Raw genomic sequence first — 8,977 nt, 5'->3', positions numbered from 1 at the left:
AAATAAAAATAAAACATGTAGAACAGTGCCTGGCACAAAATAAAAAGTATATATATGTTTGTTAAATAAAAAGCAATGAACTCCCAGCAGCATTTCTCAAATTTCTATGTGTACATGAATCACATGGGGATTCTGCAGAAATACAGATTCTGATTCAGCAGGTCTGGGGTGGGGCCTGAGGTTCTATATTTCTGGCAAGTTTCCGGGTAACATTGACGCTACTGGCTCATGGCCACACTTGGCCTAGAGAGGGGTCTACATGCTCCTGCTTGATGGAGAAGGGAAGGGTTTGGGTATGATGCATCTCCTCTATTTAACTTGCCTCTGTTCCCCAACAGCTGTTGAAGGTAAACTCTTGGAATCAACTTCTTCTAGTTTCTAGGAGAAAATTTCTCCTTATGCCCATTAATGCTCTTGCTTGTTACCCTAGGACCCAGTCACTTCTAATCAGCAGTGCCATTCAGTCATCTGGCTTCACTTTGAATAAGAGAGCAGTGAGGGGTGGAGATTCAAATCTCACTGATGATGCAGCATCTTAGGGACCAGTCAGTGTCTCCCCTTGTGAATGTGGGCTTCTCCATGTAAGTGTCTCAGAGGTTAACATGCAAAAATGGTTTGTCTCATCTTGGATTTGAGCCACCTCAGCACTCACTCTTTTTGTGATCCTCTAGGTTTATGGAAGAGGGATGGGGAAAAGATGAGACCACCCCCACACTACTGAGGAAAATGGCTTTTTCCCAGCAGTCACACTAACATTTTGGAGATTTGTTTTTTGAATATGTGTTCTATGTGCGTGTGTGCGTGTGTGCTAAGTTGCTTCAGTCGTGTCCAACTTTTTACCACCCTATGGACTGTAGCCCACCAGGCTCTTCTGTCCATGGGATTTTCCAGGGAAGAATACTAGAGTGGGTTGCCATGCCCTTCTCCAGGGAATCTTCTCAACCCAGGGATTGAACCGGGGTCTTCTGTATTGCAGGCAGACTCTTTCCTGTGCCCTGATATTTTCTCAGGCTCTTGTTTTAATATATGCTTTCCCCCCATATCTTCTTCTTTAAAAGAATGTTAGCTCCTTATTGTTTAATTGACATATAATTAATAGTCAGTGAAATGCACAGATCTTCATAGCACAGTGTAATGAGTTTTTGCAAATGAATGTTGCCATGTAACCCACATCTCTGTCAAGACACAGAACATTTCCCTCCCCTAAAAAAAAAACAAAACATTCTAACTCCTCCTTCCAGTCCATCTTTCCCCCTGGCTCTCAGGAAAACACTGCTCTGATTTCTTTCAACAGATTAATTTTGCCTGTTCTGGAACTCCATATAAATCTAATTGTGCAGGATGTATTCTTTTGTATCTGGCTTTTTTCAGCATCATGTCTTTGAGGCTCATTTGCGTTGTTGCATGTATCAGTAATTCATTCCTCTTTATTGCTGGGTTAACTTCTGTAGTATGATTATAACTCCATTATTTATCCCCTCACTTGTTGAAGGACATTTGGGTTGTTTCTAGTTTTGGGCTATTATGAACAAAGCTGATGTGGATATTCTTGTTCAACTCTTATTGTGCACATTTTCATTTCTCTTGAGTAAATACAGGCAGACCTCATTTTATTGCACTTAGCTCAATTGTGCTTCACAGACATTGGGTTTTTTTTACAAATAGGTTTGTGACAACCCTTTATCAAGCAAGTCTATTTGGCACCATTTTCCCAAAGCATCTGATCACTTTATGTCTCTGTATCACCTTTCTGAAATTCTTGCAATATTTTAAACTTTTTCATAATTATTATTTTTGCTAGGTTGTGCTGTGATCAGTGATCTTTAATGTTACTGTTGCAAAAAGAAGATGGATGTTCTGAAGCACTTTTTAGCAATAAAGTATTTTAAAATTAAGGTAGGGACATTATTTTTTTAGACATAAATGGTGCTATGTGCTTAGTCGCTCAGTTGTACCCAACTCTTTGTGACCCCATGGACTGTAGCCCCGCAGGCTCCTCCATACATGGAACTTTCCAGGCAAGAATACTGGAGTGGGTTGCCATTTCCTTCTCCAGAGGATCGATTTCCCAATCCAGGGATTGAACTCTGGTCTCCTGTATTGCAGGCAGATTCTTTACTGTTCGAGCCACCAGGGATACTTAATAGACTACAGTATCCTGTAAACCAAATTTTTTTTTTTTTTTTGGTGGGCCACTTTAAAAATGTTTATTGTTTCCATTTGGTCCACTGCGTGAGTAAGGGCTCCAGCATGGTTAAAAAGCTGCCTAGTGGCTGCAGAGAGAACCTTCAGGCAGAAGTCTTGACACCGGGAGGATGCCAGAGGGGCTCAAAGGCTGCTGGGTCTTGGGAGGCTTCTAGTTGTGCTGAAAGGGCGAGCATTTGGAAGAGATATTGATGCAGCCCAGCCTGGGGACCAGGCAACCTGCGGAGGTCAGTCACGTGGTCACGCACCTTTTTGATGAGTTTCACCTGCTCCTCCAGGAAGCGGCTCTCCCGGAAGTCACAGAGCTGGGGGTCTGCCGGGGCAGAACCTAGGGCATGCAGATCTGGAAGGCCTGGTTCAGGTACTTCTCCAGGACCGCGAAGGCTTCCTTGGCGTCCTGGATTTTACCCCACTCATCTTGGGATGGTCTGGGCATGCCAGAAGAGGGCGTGGCCACCACAGTGGTTTTGCATTTTTGAGAGACGTTGGGATCTCTGGAGTTTCTCCTCAGACAATTTGCGGAAAAATTTGGCTCACACCCTCCGGAGCCACATCGTTGCCCCGGAGAAGCCCAGAGAGAGGTAGGTGCGGGAGGCCCGCAGATGCCTGTTGACCAGATGATTGACAACGCCTCCACTGGGGTGGCATAGTTCTACTAAGTCTGGGAGCTCAACCAATGTTGATAGGTAATAAGGAGCTAAGCTCAAAAAAACAAAACAAAACAAAAAAACGATGTGGCTGGTCCCGGAGGCTGAGGATAGCTGAGTGGTTGTTTCCAAAGGCGCAGCTTGAGAAAAAGGTTGGAGGGTGGTCAGAGGCTGGAGGAGGGGGCGTCCCTGGGTCTGTTCTGACCAAATCCTGCTGAAGCAAGAGACAGATTGGTGAACCACTGAGTGAACCACCTTACTTGCTCCGGGGAAACCGAAATGTTTGCATGACTTGCTCTGCTGAGGTACTGGCTTTTTTATGGTGGTCTGGAACTGAACCACGGTAACTCTGAGGTAGACTGTACACAGGTGGAGTTGCTGGGTCCTAAGGGTGGCGAATGCTTAACTGTATATGAAATTGCTAGACGGATTGCTAAAGTGGCCATCTTCCTGATGTTGTTGTGCTCCACATCCTCATCAGAATTTGATGTTGCCAGTCTTTTGAATGTCAGCCATCATAGTGTGTGCATAATTGTATATCATCTTTGTTTTAATTTGCATATTCTTGATGACTCATGCTATTGAGCCACTCTCACGTATATTCATTTGTGAATTGCCTGTTCAAGTCTTTTTACTCATTTCAAAAATTGGGTTGTCTTTTTATGATTGAGGTTTGAGAAGTTCTTTGTATGTTTTAGATCCAGAGGCTTATTAGATATGTGTTTTGTGAATACGTTTGTGAGTTTTCACCCGATCTGTGCCTAACATGTTCTACTTATTTATTCATGGTTGCACCGGGCCTTTGTTGCTGTGTCTGGACTTTCTCTACTTGGGGTGAGCAGGGGCTACTGTCTGTTCTCTGCAGGGGCTTCTCGTTGCAGTGGAACCGGGGCTCCAGGCACTCAAGTGTCAGTAGTTGGAGCACGTGGACAAAGTAGTTGTGGTACTCAGGCTTAGTTGCTCTGAGGCACGTGGAATCTTCCCAGACCAAGTGATTCGACCCATGTCCCTGGCCTTGGCAGGCAAATTCTCATCCACTGTGCCACCAGGGAAGTCCAGTTATTCTTAATAATGTCTTTTCATAAATTAAAAAAAAAGTTTCCCCTTTATGATGAATGCTTTTTCATTCCTATGTGAGAAATCCATGTCTGCTTTAAAGTTGCAAAGGTATTCTCTTGTGGTTTCTTTTGGCAGTTTTATAATTCTAAGTTTTAGTGCATTATTTATTGGTTGGGTTATTTTTTATTGTAGAAGATGCAGAGATGAGATATATAATGATCCATCTTGAATTAACTTTTGTGTATGGCATGAGGCAAGAGTTGAAGTTGTTTTACTCCTTATAGATAGCTACTTGTTGCAGTACTATTTGTTGGGGAAAAAACCCTGTCTTTTCCCTCATTGAATTGCTTAGATTCCTTTACCCCCAAATCAACTGATTATATAAGCATGGATCTTTCTGGACTCTGTTCTGCTAATTTATGTGTCTTTCATTACCACCATCACAGTGTCTTGATTACCATGGCTTTATAGTAAATCTTGAAATCTGGCAGTATAAGTCCTTATCTTACTCTTTTTCAAGATTGTTTAGCTCTTCTAGGTTCTCAAGATGATTTTAAAGTCACCAGTTTCTACAAATAAAAGTTAAAGATTTTGTAAAATTAAGGTTTAAATACAGTGAAATGTACAGATCTTACAAGTATGTAAGCCACACTCTTATCAAGATATTTCAACAACCCCAGAAAGCTCCACAGTGCCCTTTCCTAGTTATTCTGCTTTCTCAGAAATAACTGCTATCCTGATTTCTCTTACCAAAGATTAGTTTTACCTTTTCTAGAACTTTCTCTGAAGGAAATCAGGCAATATATATGTTTATGTGAAAACTTCTCTCTTAGTGTAATACTTTTGCTTTGTCTATCAGCGATTTGTTCATCATCATTGCTGAGTATTATTTCATTGAATGAATATGCCACAATTTCTTCATTCTTTCACCTCTTGATGAACAGCTGGGCTGCTGCCAGTTTTTGGCTGTTGTAAATAAAGCTGCCACAGTTAAGTTTTGTAGAAGACTTTTTTGTGGAGAGGTGCTTTCATTTTTCTTACATAAATACCTTACAGTGAAATTGCTGGTTATAGACTAAATGTATGTTTAACACTGTAAGAGACTACCAGAACCCTTTTCAGAATGGTTGTAATATTTTGCAATCCGTGAGCAACATACGGGCCTTCTGAGCATCCACATCTTCACAAAATTTGGGGTTCATTTTAGCTAATATATAGGTATGTCATAATATTACAGCTTTAATTTGCTATTCTCTGGTGACTAAAGATGTTGAATAAATTTTTATATGCTTATGTCTTTTTGTGAAGTGTCTGTTCAAACTTCGAAGTGAAGTGAAAGTTGCTCAGTCATGTCTGACTCTTTGCAACCCCATGGACTATACATACAGTCCATGGAATTCTCCAGGCCAGAATACTGAAGTGGGTAGCCCTTGCCTTCTCCAGGGGATCTTCCCAATCCAGGGATCGAACCCAGGTTTCCCTCATTGCAGGCAGATTCTTTACCACCTGAGCCACAAGGGAAGCCCAAGAATACTAGAGTGGGTAGCTTATCCCTTCTCCAGCGGATCTTCCCGACCCAGGAATCAAGCTGGGGTCTCCTGCATTGGAGGAGGATTCTTTACCAACTGAGCTACCAGGGAAGACCCTGCATTATTTATTAGGTAAGTTGTTTTTCATTGTAGAAGATAAGTATAGAGATAGAGGTATAAAATATATATCCCTATATATCCTTTGTCAGATTTTTGAGTTTTTTCTCATTTTTTGACTTGTTTAATCATTATAAATGTCTTTTGACGAGCAAATTGTTTTAAATTGCATTTTAATAAAGTCCAACTTTTCAATTTTTACAGTAATTGTTTTAAAATTTATTTTTAATTGGAGGATAATTGCTTTGCAATATTGTGTTGGTTTAGCCATACAACAATGTGAATCAGCCATAAGTATACACATATACCTTCCCTCTTGAACCCCATCCCACCCCTCTTGATCATCATAGAGCACCGGGCTGAGCTCCCTGTGCTACATAGCAGCTTCCCATGAGCTATCTGTTTTACATATGGTAATGTATATATTTCAGTGCTACTCTCTCAGTTCATCCCACTCTCGCCTTCTTGCATCAGTTTTTTAGTGGCTCCTGAATTCTGTATCTTAGCTATATGAAAGTGTATCTAGCCCAAGTTCACAAAAATAGTTTTCTATTTTTTTCCTAGACATCTAAATTCACTTAGTTCTATAATTTTTTTGTTTTTGATTCCTTAGTATTTTCTATGTGCACCATTATGTAGTCTGCAAATAAAGGCAGCTTTACTTTAAATTGCTTTTATACACCTTTCATTCTTTTTTCTTGTTACACTGACTAGAACCTCTATTCAAAACGGTACTAGAAGTGGTGACAGTGGACATTTCAGCCTTTTTACTGATCTCAGTGAGGAAGCATTAAATCCAATCTTAGTTATAGAGTATATATTCTAATACATATATTCCAATAGATAATACCAGGTTTAAGGATATTTCCTCTGTTTCTAGCTTGAAAGTTTTCTTCTCTAAATTGTCAAAAGATTTTTCAGCACATGCTGAGATTATTAGAGTCACCACCCACCTTATTCTATTAACATGCAAATTTAACAGTTGGCATTTGACTGTTAACCAACCTTACATTCCTGTGATAAATCTTATGTGGTCATGTTGTGTTGTATTTTGTAGTATTTAGTGGGATTTGATTTGAATAATATTGTGTTAAGGATTTTTCATGAAAATTTCATGAGGTATATTAACCTGCTGTTTTCTTTTCTTGTGATTTTTTTTTCTGGTTGTGACATCAGATTTGTGCTAGCCTCATACAATGAGACTGAAATTATGTTCTCCTCAAGGTTTGTGAATGTGTTTGTTTAGAATTGACATTATTTCTTCCTTAAATGTCTGATAAAACTACCAGGAAAATCTCCTAGACCTGGAGTTTTATTTGTGGGAAGATATATAAAAGTTCACTTTCTTTAATAAGTATATGGAAATTTAGATTTTCTACTCCTTGAGTCAGCTTTGGTAATGTGTTCTAAGAATTTGTCCATTTAGCCCAAGTTTTCAGATTATGAGAATGAAGTTAATAATATTTTCTTATTATTTTAACATATGTAGGATCTGTAGAGATATGTTCTCTTTAATTCCTGATATTGAGTATTTGTGTTTCACTCTACTTCATCAGCCTAGCTTGGGTTTTATCAATTTTTAAAAAATTTCCATTTTCCTCATATTTTGATTATTTTCTCTTATATCATGTTCCATTCTTTACTATTATCTTTTTTCTTTCTGCATACTTTGAGTACTATTTCCTCATTTTGAAATAATTTCAGGTTGAAGCTTAGGTAATATTTATTTTTCTTTTCTAAAATAAACCTTCAGAGCTACAAGTTTACTTTTAAGCATTGTATTAGCTGCATCCCACAACATCCCAACATTTTGGTATGTTGTGTTTTTATTTTTCTCATTTAAATATCTTCTAATTCCTTTTATAATTTCTTCTTTAATTTATGGGTTATTTAGAAGTATAGTGTTTAATTTCCAATATTTATAGATGTTTCTGGAATCTTATCATTAATTTCTAAATTTTATTTTGTCAGAAAACAAACTCTGTAGTATATGAATCCTTTTAAGTTTGAGACTTGTTTTATGGCCAACAAGTTTTAAGGTCTATCTTGGTGAATATTCTTTGTGTACTTGGATAGACTATCAACTAGGTTGAGTTGATTGTATTGACATTTTGTATATTCTTTATTATTATTATTTTTTTGTTTGTTTACTTGATGCTATAGAATGTGAACCCTGCTCCCTCCACGCCCCCCACCCCCCACACCAATTCATATGTTGAAATTTTCTCAATATAATGGTGTTAGGAGGTGGGACCTTTGGTAGGTAATCAGGTCATGAGGATGGAGACCTCATGAATGGGGTTCATGCCTTTATAAAGGATACCTCAGAGACTTCCTTGCCCCTTCTACCATTTGAAGACACAGCAAAAAGACAGATGATTGTAAACCAGGAAGTGAGTCCTTAGCAAACACCAAATCTGTTGGTTCCTTCATCTTGGATTTTCCAGCCTCTAGAACTGTAAAAAATTTCTGTTGTGTTTAAGTCACTCAGTTTATGGTCTTCTGTTCTAGCAGCACACTGGGCTAATATATTTTATCGATTCATAACTGTGATAAGTACAGCTGACAGGTTTGAACTATCGCTTGTACAGGGATATTTTTCAATAGTAAATACTACAGTACTATATGTTACATGATTCAGTGGATCCACAGATGCAGAAGAACCTAGGATATGGAGGGCCAACTATAGATTATCCTTGGATTCACTCTTGTGTTGTTCAAGGGTCAATTGTATTGAAATCTGCAACTCTAATTGTAAATTTATGATTTTTCCCATTCTGTCAATTTTTGCTTCAGTTATATAGAAATATGATTGTTACAGCTTCTTGATGAATTGACATTTTTGCCCTTATTAAATGTTTCTCTTTATATCTGGTAATGGGGCTTCCCTGGTAGCTCAGTTAGTAAAGAATCCCCCTGCAATGCAGGGGACCCCAATTCGATTCCTGGGTTGGGAAGATCCACTGGAGAAGGGAAAGGCTACCCACTCCAGTATTCTCGGGCTTCCCTAGTGGCTCAACTGGTAAAGAATCTGCCTGCAGTGTGGGAGACCTGGGTTCCATCCCTGGGTTGGGAAGATCCCCTAGAGAAGGCAAAGGCTACCCACTTCAGTATTCTGGCCTGGAGAATTCCATGGACTGTATATAGTCCATGGGGTCTCAAAGAGTTGGATATCTGGTAATACTTATCTTGAAGGAAGTCTACATTGTTTAATACTAATATAGTTATTCCAACTTTCTTGTAGTCGGTGTTTTCATGGGTCTTTTCATCTTTTGACTTCTACCCTATTTGTGCACTTTTGTATGTGACGTAGTTAGTGCCCGATATTTTTTAAAAATCCAACCTAATGAATATTATCTTTTAATTTGAGTGTTTAGTTCTTTTGCATTTAATTAAATTATGTGGTTGGGTTTCTATATA

General features: G+C 38.9%; 1 protein-coding gene across 38 annotated transcripts in view; it reads left to right on the top strand.

Annotated features, from left to right (window-relative positions):
• The first annotated feature begins 2,069 nt into the window (after positions 1-2,069).
• LOC147353366 (uncharacterized) overlaps positions 2,070-8,977 on the top strand; it is a 478,153-nt gene continuing 471,245 nt past the window's right edge. For 5 of the 38 annotated variants that reach the window (XR_015145063.1, XR_015145071.1, XR_015145066.1 and 2 more), the window contains exons 1-2: positions 2,201-2,786; positions 5,402-5,572. The gene's annotated coding sequence lies outside the window, so the exon portion shown is untranslated. Of the gene's footprint in view, positions 2,787-5,401; positions 5,573-8,977 lie in introns of all 38 variants that reach the window. The other 33 variants (XR_015145084.1, XR_015145087.1, XR_015145088.1 and 30 more) reach the window with 24 other exon arrangements.

This window comes from Bos grunniens, chromosome 18, assembly GCF_055505025.1.
Source record: "Bos grunniens cultivar Pamir isolate PY7600 chromosome 18, Bosgru_T2T1.0, whole genome shotgun sequence".
Lineage (NCBI taxonomy): Eukaryota > Metazoa > Chordata > Mammalia > Artiodactyla > Bovidae > Bos > Bos grunniens.
The sequence above is the reverse complement of the archived record's forward strand: the minus strand, read 5'-3'. Positions and strand labels throughout refer to the sequence as shown.